This window comes from Podarcis raffonei, chromosome 4 (assembly GCF_027172205.1).
Source record: "Podarcis raffonei isolate rPodRaf1 chromosome 4, rPodRaf1.pri, whole genome shotgun sequence".
Lineage (NCBI taxonomy): Eukaryota > Metazoa > Chordata > Lepidosauria > Squamata > Lacertidae > Podarcis > Podarcis raffonei.
The window spans coordinates 73,390,149-73,402,352 of record NC_070605.1 but is presented as its reverse complement, the minus strand read 5'-3'; positions in this window follow the sequence as shown (position 1 = coordinate 73,402,352).

Sequence of the window (12,204 nt, the reverse complement as noted above, 5' to 3'; positions counted from 1 at the left end):
AGTTCGTTATTTTTAAGTGGTTCCCCCATCTCCCCCTTCTTTTACGCATGCGCGCCTTGGGCACGCATGCGTTCTGGGGCAAATGAGCCCAAGTAACGGAGGAGGGCGTGTGGGTGCGCGCACGCGCACGCCAGCGAGGCGGCGAAATCGAAATCGCCTTTGTGATGACGGCGGGCAGCGGAGCATCCTGATTGGCTTGCTCGCTCGCGCCGCGGAGCGAAGAAAGAAAGCGCTCGCAGCCTGCCCGCTGCTTACTGCCGCGGGTCTGAATGATTGACGGATATATGGGTGGGTGTTTATGTGAAAACTGGCTCACTTTCTTGACCGCTCTGCAGGGGCTTTTTGAGTTCTCTGCTATGGATTCGCAGATATATTTCAGACTACAGATTCTCTGCCGATCTGTAAAATGGATTTTTCTATGGTGTTTTCTAAATGCCCAAGTCTTTAATAATGTGATTTCGTGATTATGTTCCGAAATACATAGTATGGCAGTGTCCTTGTTAATATCAGCCAAAATGTCACAAAATGTGTTCTCCATAGTTTCATTGTCCTGGATGGAAGGGAGAAGGAAAAACTAGCTTGAAATTCATACAACGTGTATTGGTATTCATCTTAAGCTAGGAGCTGTTTATACACTATTCCTTTACGCACACCCACCCACCCGAAACCTGGGAATTGTTGTTTGTTAAGCGTGCTGGGAGTTACAGCTCTGAGAGAGGTAAACTACAGGCCCCAGGATTCTTTGAAGTAATAATTCAAATGCAGCTAACCACTAAAAATGAATGAATTTAGTCAAAGGACTTGTTAAACAGCCCAGGGGTATAGTATTGCATAGGCTGGGTGCCACCACAGAAAAGGCCCTAGCCCTGATTGCTGTCAGCTGTGCCTCATAAGGTCAAAGGATCTGGATCGGAGCCTCAGATGAGGATTGGAGCATGTGGGAAGGAACATACAAGTCCCCAGGTCCCAAGCCATCTAGAGCCTTAAAGGTTAACAGCACCTTGAACTGAGTCCAGATACAAACTAGCAGCCAGTGCAGGTCACATGAAATTAGCATGATGGAATCAAAGTGTCTGGCTGGAGGATTTTATACTAATTTGAGTTTTGAGCACTTTTCAAATGCAGCCCTACACAGAGTGTATTATGGGGCCATAGATGTATTGAAAGACAGGGAACTGTATACAGTCTCTCATATCACAGATGGTATGAAAACTGGACTGGGGTGCACACCAAATCCCAATGTGTGCTGTAGCTTTCTGCTGTGTGTGGATATTGTCATGTTCCAAGGATATCCACCCAACAATAACTCCTGGCTTGTGGAGCATAGTTCCCTAAGAGTGTACTGATGGCTGAGGTGAAAAAGCTAGCTGTCTCAGTCATATGGTGCTGACTCGCCATCGTGTATCCAGCTGCTAAATTCCATTAAAGTGGAGTTAAAAATACATTAAATATTTTCCTATTGCGTTGCCATGTAAACAGCTGCTGCAGTTGCCATAGGGATGTTGAGGGATTGTAAATTGAGCAGAACGTGGTACGTGTGATAGCAAATGAGAGGAGAGGTGGAGACAGGCAAAAAATAGGCTAGTTAACTGATGCACAACATAAGCCACCTACTAAGTGTCCACAGAACAATTACATTTTTGAGAACCCTTTCCCATTTGATCTCTTGTGCTTCAGTTTCCATATTGTGAAAAGCTACAGTTTTAGTGGTTGCCATCCAATCACGGACCAAATGTAAAGTGATGTCTGTATTTGCATGTGGTGACCATTAATACAAGTGGGCTGGCAAAATGCAGTAGTAACACAGTGAGGTCTAAGTCCCGAATCGACATCTCATTTCGGACAAGAGCTAACGGCATTGTCTTAAGCCACTGATTTCTAAACTGAACTGTAGGAAACCTCAAAGTCCCTCAAAAGCTCAGCAAGAAAACCTTGATGAAGAGACTGGCATACCAGACAGGTTTCCCTGAAAGACAGCTTGTCAATCATTGCCAATCGTCCCCTGGCATGGGAGAGTGTTGAGTATCTAGCCCACTCTCTTGAGTTCAGGCGGATCCAACAAACCTAGCTAGTGCCTGACATGTTGTATCTTTAGTTTTAGATCTTATGATTTATGTAGAAATTGTTTCCATTTGGTTGTGCACTTTTTGATGTGTTTTATTTATTGTTTATGACTTCTGTTATGTTTGTAATTATGTAAATCTTGTCATGTTGTAAGCTGCCTTGAGCATAGTTTCAACTATGGAAAGGCGGCATACAAATAAAATGATGATGCTGAGGTGTGCCTACAGCAGGGGTAGGAAAACTTTTTCAGCCAAAGGAACAACCTTTCCAAGATGACATGGTGCGAGGGGGGGGAGGCAAATGTAGGTGAAACAATTAATGTAAATTGATGGCCGGAGGGTGGCAACATAAGAAGAGGCCTTTTCTGCAGTGGCTCCCCATTTGTGGAATGCTCTCCCTAGGAAGGTTCGCCGAGTGCTTTCACTATACAGCACACCTTTAGGTGCCAGGCAAAAATGTTCCGCTTTGGCTGATTGGCATCCAATGGGGAGCGGTTATTGGGTTGCTTTTGTTTTATTTTTTATTGTGTATGTTGTGTTTTTATGTTGTGATTTTATGTTGTAACTGCCCTGGGGCCTGTGGGTCAAGGGTGATATACTGCTGCTGCTGCTGCTACTATTACTGCCACTACTACTACTACTACTACTACTACTAAGAGCTTTTGTACACTAGACTAGTTTCTACACACACTCACAAGATTCTATCATTCATATGGGCAAGCAAATGCCATTATCCGAGCTCAAGGACACATTTCATCCAGCCAAAACACATTCCAAGAGAGTGTGAAGCAGGACCAGTCGTGGAGGATGGCGGCCTGAGGACAGGCCAGAGGCCAGACAGAAAGACCAGGATTGCTGAACCTTATAGGGTTGCTGTAAAGATTACTACAGTAATGCATACCAGACTTGTTTTTGACCACTCACCTGGTGACTAGGGAATTCTTTCAGGAGAGTGAGAGGGTTCCTCTTCTGACTGCTATATGTTGGCTGAGTGGGAGGGGATTTGCCTCCCTCCTGCCCAGCATAGAAACCAAGTGGGTTGATAGGGAAAGGATAGAGCATGGGTAGGCAAACTAAGGCCCGGGGGCCGCATCCGGCCCAATCGCCTTCTAAATCCGGCCCGTGGATGGTCTGGGAATTAGCATGTTTTTACATGAGTAGAATGTGTCCTTTTATTTAAAATGCATCTCTGGGTTATTTGTGGGGCCTGCCTAGTGTTTTTACATGTGTAGAATATGTGCTTTTATTTAAAATGCATCTCTGAGTTATTTGTGGGGCATAGGAATTCGTTCATTCCCGCCTCCCCCCCAATATAGTCCGGCCCCCCACAAGGTCTGAGGGACAGTGGACTGACCCCCTGCTGAAAAAGTTTGCTGACCCCGGGGATAGAGTGTTTGGCCCTTCACAGGGGACAGGATTCCTCTCCCAGAGGGTAAAGTGCAAATATTTGACAATTTGGTGCCCTCTAATGGTATTCCCAAGGCCTTCCACTTAAGGCAGACTTTCACTTTGTCTTTAATAGTAGGGATGTCCCTGGAAGTTTAGTGTAAATATTGCAATGAGACTCATGATTTGGGTGTATGGAATAGTTCTAAAAAATTTGTTGCTGTATCTTTCTCAACTGTATCTTTCTGTATCTTTCTCAACAAAAATGAAAAGCAAAGCTCACATGCATCATATTTCAACAACGGTCACCCAAAGTAGCAGAAAGCATGTGATAAAACCTCAAGCGTCTTCTAATAGGGACACTGTCATTCAGCGATTAGCTAAACAGCTATCCATGTGGTTGCTTTTATATATAACATCTCAGGCATGTGGAATCTCCCTTAGCTCCTCTCTCTGTGTGTGATGGCCTTAGTGACTGAACTACACAAGCTCTCAGTCCTGTACAACTGTATACAGGGTGACAGAAATCAAATGATAATGTACAAACACTAAGCAAGTTGGGGAAAGGAAGCTACTAAACTGCCAAGGAAGACAGACCTTGTAACATTATCCTATACATGTAAGGCCCCCTGAGTACAATAGTACTTACTCTCAGGTATATAGGACCGCAGCTATAGGGAGAAATCCTAAACTCCCAGGAAAAAAGGCAGAAGGGCCATTGGATCTTGACCATCCTCCTCTCTGCAAAGATGCATGTCACATGCTGTATACAGAAAGAAGTAGGCAATAGAGAACCTGTGGTCTCTGGGTGCATTGTAACCTTGGAGCTCCCCCCCCCCAGGGATTTAGGAATGCTCTGCCTATATATTAAATACACACTACAGTAGTACCTCAGGTTAAGTACTTAATTCGTTCCGGAGGTCCATTCTTAACCTGAAACTGTTCTTAACCTGAAGCACCACTTTAGCTAATGGGGCCTCCTGCTGCTGCCGCGCCGCTGGAGCACGATTTCTCTTCTCATCCTGAAGTAAAGTTCTTAACCTGAAGCACTATTTCTGGGTTAGCGGAGTCTGTAACCTGAAGCATATGTAACCTGAAGCGTATGTAGCCTGAGGTACCACTGTATGAACATGCAGTCTTTATCGTAATAGAAACTCATTAACGTCATTAAAAAACCCCCAAAACCCCTCTCTACATTTCCTTGTTGACCCATCTACAGTATCTGTTCAACATTCCATGGATGAGCCAGCATAGGCTCATATCTTATACATGTATGACATTTTAATATTAGAGAACACAACAATTGGGAACAGCTAGCTCCAGGATTCTCTTATATATGGCAGATCTATGCCAGCTTTTCATATAAAGGGTGGGAGGCTAATTCAAATAGTTTGGCAACTTGCCCACATCAGCAAATCAGCACACTTTAACCTCTCTTGCAGCTGTCTACCAAAAATAGAATTAGAATGGTTAGCTACAGATCATATGCCATCCAGAAGTAGCATCGTATGCAGACAAAAAAATGTGAACAATGCTGATTTGGTATACATGCTACCCACCTTGGAGGAAAATGCAGTTCAGATGAACTTGAGTTGCTTCATTTCATTCTCTAGTTCATTGCGGTTTATTTCAAGATATAAATGGGATAATTGACTTGAAAATTTTACAACTGCTGCAGCATCAGGAAATCATGATGCAGGATTTAATTGTGAATTGCTTTTCAACCTGATGGTTTGCTTTTCTGGTTTAGGTACTATTTACAACATAGCTCTTAAGAGTCAGTTGCAAATAGTCTGCCTGTTGACTGCCACTGAGTCACATTCTCATATTGTATCAGTACAACAAAGTCATTTGCAAATCATCTGAATTTTTTGGGATTTAGTAAAATTGTATTCAGCATTAGCAGCTGCAGCAAACTGTGGACAGGCCTGCCAGCAGTTTTATCCTTTGTTGACTGACTGTTTGTCTAGCTCTGCAGAGCTACTGTGATGTTGTGGCAGGGTTTGTGAGTAGTGCCTGGGGGGGAAATATTTTTTTTTCTTTATCCCCCCCCCAAAAAAACTAGGTACATCCTATGGGGCGGTGCGCCCTATGGGGCGAAAAATACGGTAGTAGTGACCAGCAGCATTCCTGTGTGTTTGGTTTTTTTTTGGTAATACTTGAGAAACTAAACTATATAAAATTGCTTTATTTCGGTCTGAGAGAAGCTAAACATTTTCTCTTCCAGCAACGTTATAGCTTCTTGTTCTGTCTTTCTATCTTGCAAACAGAGAAAGTGTGAGACGGTAGTAGTTGCAATTGTAGATCAATGTGCTGGCAGGCTCTTAATTTCCAAAATACAAGCGCTCTAATCTATGCAAAGGGCCCTGCCATTGATTTCAGACTGACCCAGGAAGATTGAGATCAGCAATTGAATTCAATAAAGAGGAATAAAAATATTAGAAAAACGGTGTGTAAGTCCCAGGTAGTAAATAATATAGGCATTGCATCATTTATGAAACAGTATGTGATTGTGAAGCAGTTCCACTAACTGAATAAACCACTTAAAAATGTAGGCTCTGTGCAACTTGAATATGGTTTCAAGTTCTGGTTCAATTGTTTATGTAGTGATTGGAATGCTAATATCTGTATAACATGGAACCAGGCCAATTCTTCCATTAAATATGGAGAATTTCCAGGAAGCTTATATTGGCATAATATTTCATATCCATTGGATGATTTGTGGAGTTAACGTGCATGAATGTGTACACATGGAAACGTTCTGTGTGAATGTGTTGACTGCACAAGTGTGGGGAAGGAAGCCTCACTAGACAGAGATCACGGTCCTATTTGGAGTGAAGCATGAGTAAGTCCATTGGAACTGGGCTTAAATGTGCTTAGCTCTTTGTACGATTGTGGCTGTGATACTGGGTTGAGGCCTGGGTTGTGGCTGCATTCAGCTATAAAAGATTGTTGGTGAGTTGAGGGCACTAAAGTTTAAGCAATTCACCACAATTCTGCATAATAGCGTTCTTGTGAAGATAAAGGAGATGGCAGCTGTAATTGTGAGGCACTTTGTGCTTTTAAGAAAGTGTTAAAATAAATTATTTTAGAAAAAAAGAGGCCCAGTTTATTAGGCTAAATGCATTTTTGATGAAAATTCTGTGAGAATTTTTGACAGAATGTTCTTGCTTTATGGGTTCAATACACTGCCATCTAATCACAGTGGGATATTTTTTCTGGTTGAATATACTGATGGAATTAATCAGAAAGTCAAAAATTATTTCTGAACTGACCTCCACTGACCTCCACACCATGAATATTTGCTTAAAATATTTGCTTAAAATGAGAGTTATTCTTAGAGTGCAAGAGAAACTATTTCCAGATACAGTGGTGCCTCAGGTTACATGTGCTTCAGGTTACAGACTCCGCTAACCCAGAAATAGTACCTCGGGTTAAGAACTTTGCTTCAGGATGAGAACAGAAATCATGCTCTGGCGGTGCGGTGGCAGCAGGAGGCCCCATTAGCTAAAGTGGTGCTTCAGGTTAAGAATGGACCTCTGGAACAAATTAAGTACTTAACCCGAGGTACCACTGTATATCCTTTGCAAATGAGCAAAATAAGGTGTTTGCAATGGTATTTTGCCACATTCTCTTGCCACAGTTCAGGGTTGCAAAGCAGTATAGTGGTCCCCCAGCACACCCCCAAATTGGTATGGATTACTACCTCAAAAATTTAAAGGGTAATCCAGAAACACATTTCATGAAGAACAGCCCCATGCAACAAATAAAACGAGTTGCGTCAGGGGTGGAGGATTGGATCCAGTTGGCCGACCAGATCCAATCCAGTAAACCCCATCCCCTTCCATGCCAAGTATGACAGATGGGTGGGGCTGGGTGTAAGTTTTACATCAAACACATCTGTTGAAGGTCTACTATAATTTCTTTGCATGTCAGTAGAGCCTGGGGCCATTTGTAGGTTTTCAAGATGGGTATTATACCATCTTATATTTTTTAAAAGTTGTATCTTTGGGAAAATATGTCTCCAAACTCTTTTTAAAAAACAAGGTTACAAAACTTACAAACTTATTGCTGTGCTCACAAGATAGAATTTTAAAAATATGTATTTCAAGGAAATGTAGATCATCACAATGAACCTATTTTTATCATTGCAGATGTGCAGAAGTTCACAGGTTTTAGTACATATTCATTTAAAAAGTACTTTCCCCCGAACCTCTTAGCAGCCACTGTTTTACAAATGTTTTAACCCACATAAATTCTTAATTTCTGCTTGTACTTTTTTGCGATGGAGATGTTATCAGTAAGGTAATAAGAAAAAGCTTCCCTTCCCCTGTGTATTGTGCATTTTTGCACCTTATGAGAATATTGAATAGACTTCATTATTATTTTTTCAATACAAGTCTGAATCCCACCATTTGATTACCTAAACCAAAAGCATTTCCATATGCCATCCATCACCCTGACCAGTGTAAAATGCTGAATATTCAGATTAAATTGGAACTTTTTTTTTCTATGAATAAGGAATTTGGTTCAATTCCATAATATACAGTGTCTCTGGGGAGAGAAAATTGAGCTGAAGGTCGCTGAAGGCAAGTGAGAAAATTGTATTATCCAAATACAAAATTCTTTTTCTTATCATCAAAACCTGAAATACAGCCATGGGGAATAAAGGGGTCAAGGGAGGATTCAATTAGAGGTGAAAATGGAAAAGGTGCATTTTTCAACTTGCCTTTCATTTTTCCAAACAAGTGGCAGCAGTGAGCCACAGGAGTACAATGAACTATTTGTCAAGCGGTTTAAACTTTTACAAAATGTAAATTGGAAAACACTCTTGAGCGGTTATAAAAAGAGATTAGACACAGGGAGCGGTTGAGTTAGCATATCTCTTGAACACAAAGTAGATTACAATAAACATAAACTGCAATACCTATCACAGGACACCCAGTTTTTAAGAACAAGCAGAATTCTCTGTTTATTTTGGGTTGTTCTCTTCCTTTGTGCCCCCCCCCAGTTTTGAGGGGATGCGCATACATGGTGTGCGAAAATTAAAAGTACCTTTGTGTTTTGATATTTTGTGCTAATTGTGGTGATGAATTAAACGAGATGCATGATTGGTTTGATGATATGGCTAAAGGCAGAAATCCTTTTGGGATGAGGGAGCCAGGGGAAGAGGAAGCAGGAGATGGCGACATTGCATGCCTGTTAGCATAGGAACCAACTCCTAGGGACTGAAGTCCCTTTGCCCCCTCCATAAAATATTTGAAGGTGCTAGCCCCCCCCCCAGTTGATTGGCATTGTGTGTGGTGTGTGTGTGTGTGTGTGTGTGTGTGTGTGTGGGTAATCTTATGATTGATTGTGTGGGGCAGGGCTTATCTGCCATACCACCCCCCATATTTTATTCAAGTTGGCACCCCTGCCTCTTAGGATGGATTGTCCCCTTTTGCCACAGTAGACCATGGTTGTGAAAGACCCATTTTTCTTGTGTGAGGGAAGCAGGCAAAGAAACCATATTGTGCCAGTTCCAGTATCAGCTGAGAGTTGCCTCTTCTCAGTAATCGTATTGATAGATTATCAATTCTAAATCCTTACCTCGGCCTAAAAAATATTGTTATTTTCTCAGAACTCATTTATTTATTTCAACAACATATATACCCTTAGTCTCTAAGCAGCGTACAGTAAGGTTAAAAAGAGGCAACAAAGATAACATCAGTTAAAACTAAAACCAGAAACTTACCTAAAATGCCTGTTGGAATAAAAAGGTATTCGCTAGGTGTCATAAATTCAACAGGGAAAGGGCTTGTCTAATCTCATTTGGGAGGCTGTTCCACAGAACTGGGCCCACAATACTGAACCCATGGCTCCTGGTGGATAAAAGCTGTGAATCTGAGCAATGAGGGACCACCAGTAGTGATTACGCTGAAGGACTCAGTGATCAGGTAGGGATATAAGGAATCAGGCAGTGCTTAAAGTATCACATCTTGGGGCTACCTTTGAAGGTGACCTGGAAACTACAACTAATCCAGAGTAGCCACCGAGACCATATAACACCGGTCCTGAAAGACCTACATTGGCTCCCAGTACGTTTCCGAGCACAATTCAAAGTGTTGTTGCTGACCTTTAAAGCCCTAAACGGCCTCAGCCCAGTATACCTAAAGGAGCATCTCCACCCACATCATTCAGCCCAGACACCGAGGTCCAGCGCCGAGGGCCTTCTAGCGGTTCCCTTGCTGCAAGAAGTGAAGTTACAGGGGACCAGGCAGAGGGCCTTCTTGGTAGTGGCACCCACCCTGTGGAACACCCTCCCACCAGAAGTCAAGGAAATAAGCAACTATCTGACTTTTAGAAGACATCTGAAGGCAGCTCTGTTTAGGGAAATTTTTAATGTTTGGTATTTTATTGTATTTTTAATATTTTGTTGGGAGCTGGCCAGAGTGACAACTAATCCAGAATGTGGCAGCTAGACTGGTGATTGGGAGTAGCTAGATGGGCAGAGTATAAATAAATTATTATTATTATTAGTGAATTAATACAAGAACCTTAAATTTGGCTTAGTAGCATATGGGCATTCAGCGCAAACCTTTAAGCACTGGAGTTAGCTCAACTCCTCACCAACAGTCCAGCCGCAACGTTCTGTTATCAGCTGGAGCTCTCGGCCAAGAAGATGGAGAACAACATTTTCAAATTCATTCTCCTGCTACATCTTACTCATTTTCTTACAGCAGACCATAAATCACTTCACCTCAAAAAATGGTTCTGGGACTAGGATGGCTGGCCAGTCCCTGACTGACTTTCCCTCTTACTTCAGGCAGCAGTTACTTCCCCAACCGTATCAACTGCATTTCACACACACACCCCTAACCTAGTTAAAAAGGGGTGTGTAGGATTCTCTTCCTCCTTTGCTCCCCTGCAGAGTAAAACACCTCAGAATTTCACAAAGGGCTGGCAGAACACATTTTGCTGCCTAAGGCAAAGAACAAGATGGTGCATCCCCCTACCCTCCACTGCATATACAGAAGCGGACTGGTAACTGAATCTTGTTTCAGTTAGGCAAAAGGATAGTTTCTTCCAGAACAGACTAGTTTATGGGGTAGAGAACAGACCATGAGGCACAGACATCCAACAGAAGGGCTGCCACTGCTGCCCTCCAATATCTGCTGCCTGAGGCAGTTGACCCCCAGTGTCTGATGGTAGATCCAGCTTTGCTTTTACACTCCGCTCCACTCCCACAGAACTATTTGAACCATTCCCAGTTGGGTTGACAATGAAACTAAACCAAAGGGCTTCTCAACAGGGACACATTAGAGGCCCAAAGCGGTTAAAAGATTTTGGTGCCCCCATATACAGTGGTACCTCGGGTTACATATGCTTCAGGTTACAGACTCCGCTAACCCAGAAATAGTACCTTGGGTTAAGAACTTTGCTTCAGGATGAGAAGAGAAATCGTGCTCCGGCAGCGTGGCAGCACCAGGAGGCCCCATTAGGTAAAGTGGTGCTTCAGGTTAAGAACAGTTTCAGGTTAAGAACGGACCTCCGGAATGAATTAAGTACTTAACCCGAGGTACCACTGTATATCCAGTTCAAAATATAAACAAGAATAAAGCATAAAATGTTGACTTTATAAAATTATTTTATAAAGTTCAGCATGGCTGAATCTTCTTTTTTTGCACTGAAAGTATGGCACACATATTGTTGGAGCCTTTTTTCGTGGAACATGGTTTAGCTGCACCATATGGTCCATGGTGAATCTGGCAGTGGAAAATTGATCTGGTGTCCCCCTTCCCTTGATGCCCTAAGCACGTGCTTATTTTGCTTAATGGTTAATCCAGCCCTTCTCAAGCACATGCACTGTTGGTTGAAACTAGATGTTGCCTCTGTGCTGCCCCGAGAAACCTGGGATTCTCATATATTTGCCTAAAAGAATGTGAATGGTCCCATACGCTGTATGACAGGGATGGGAAATCTATATTGTAATCTTTATTGCTGTTTAAATTAATCTAATGATGGAAGTAAACAGAAATGTGAGGTATTACTAACTGCAAACCTGGAATGGTCCAGTGATAATGACTTTGTTGAGAGAAGCTTAAGGAATCTTAGTAGAAAATATATAAAAAAACATAAAACCAGTAGCTTACTGCTAAGTCAGTTTTTTTCCTTTCCCGAAAGTCATAATGTTCCAACACTGAGACTCATTATTATCTGGATCACAATAATAAAGCTACGTTTGCATTTAAATTAGACTGGGCACCTTTGTACACGGTGTAGAATAAAATCTGTGAGTCAGCATAATCATATGCTTCCTGGACTGACATTTCTCTCACTTTTCAGTCTTGAATTCTGCTTCCTATCTTGAAAGTCAGCTGTCAAAAACGCAGTAGCCCTGGAGGAAAATGTTAAGAAATACAGATAGATTATATGTGAAATTTATGGATAAAAAGCAGAGCTGCACGGAATGTAAATCTTTAACCTGTATCTGATCTACAAAGATTGTGGAAACCTTGTATCGGTGCATTCTAGCACACTGAGAGACAAAATGGCCAAGGAGATCACACAGCTGCTTCCTAAATTTAATCTTGCGGGGGGGGGGGATCATTCACTAAAGAATACCCTTTGGGTCAGGTAAGTGCCCCTAGCCCCATGTCAGAAGAATGACTAACATATATCTTGCCTGATGTACTAAGAACAGGAAACCAGAAGTCTGCTAATCTAGTGTATTTACATAAACATTTGAACTCCCCTCCTCCAAGTTTTATTTGTA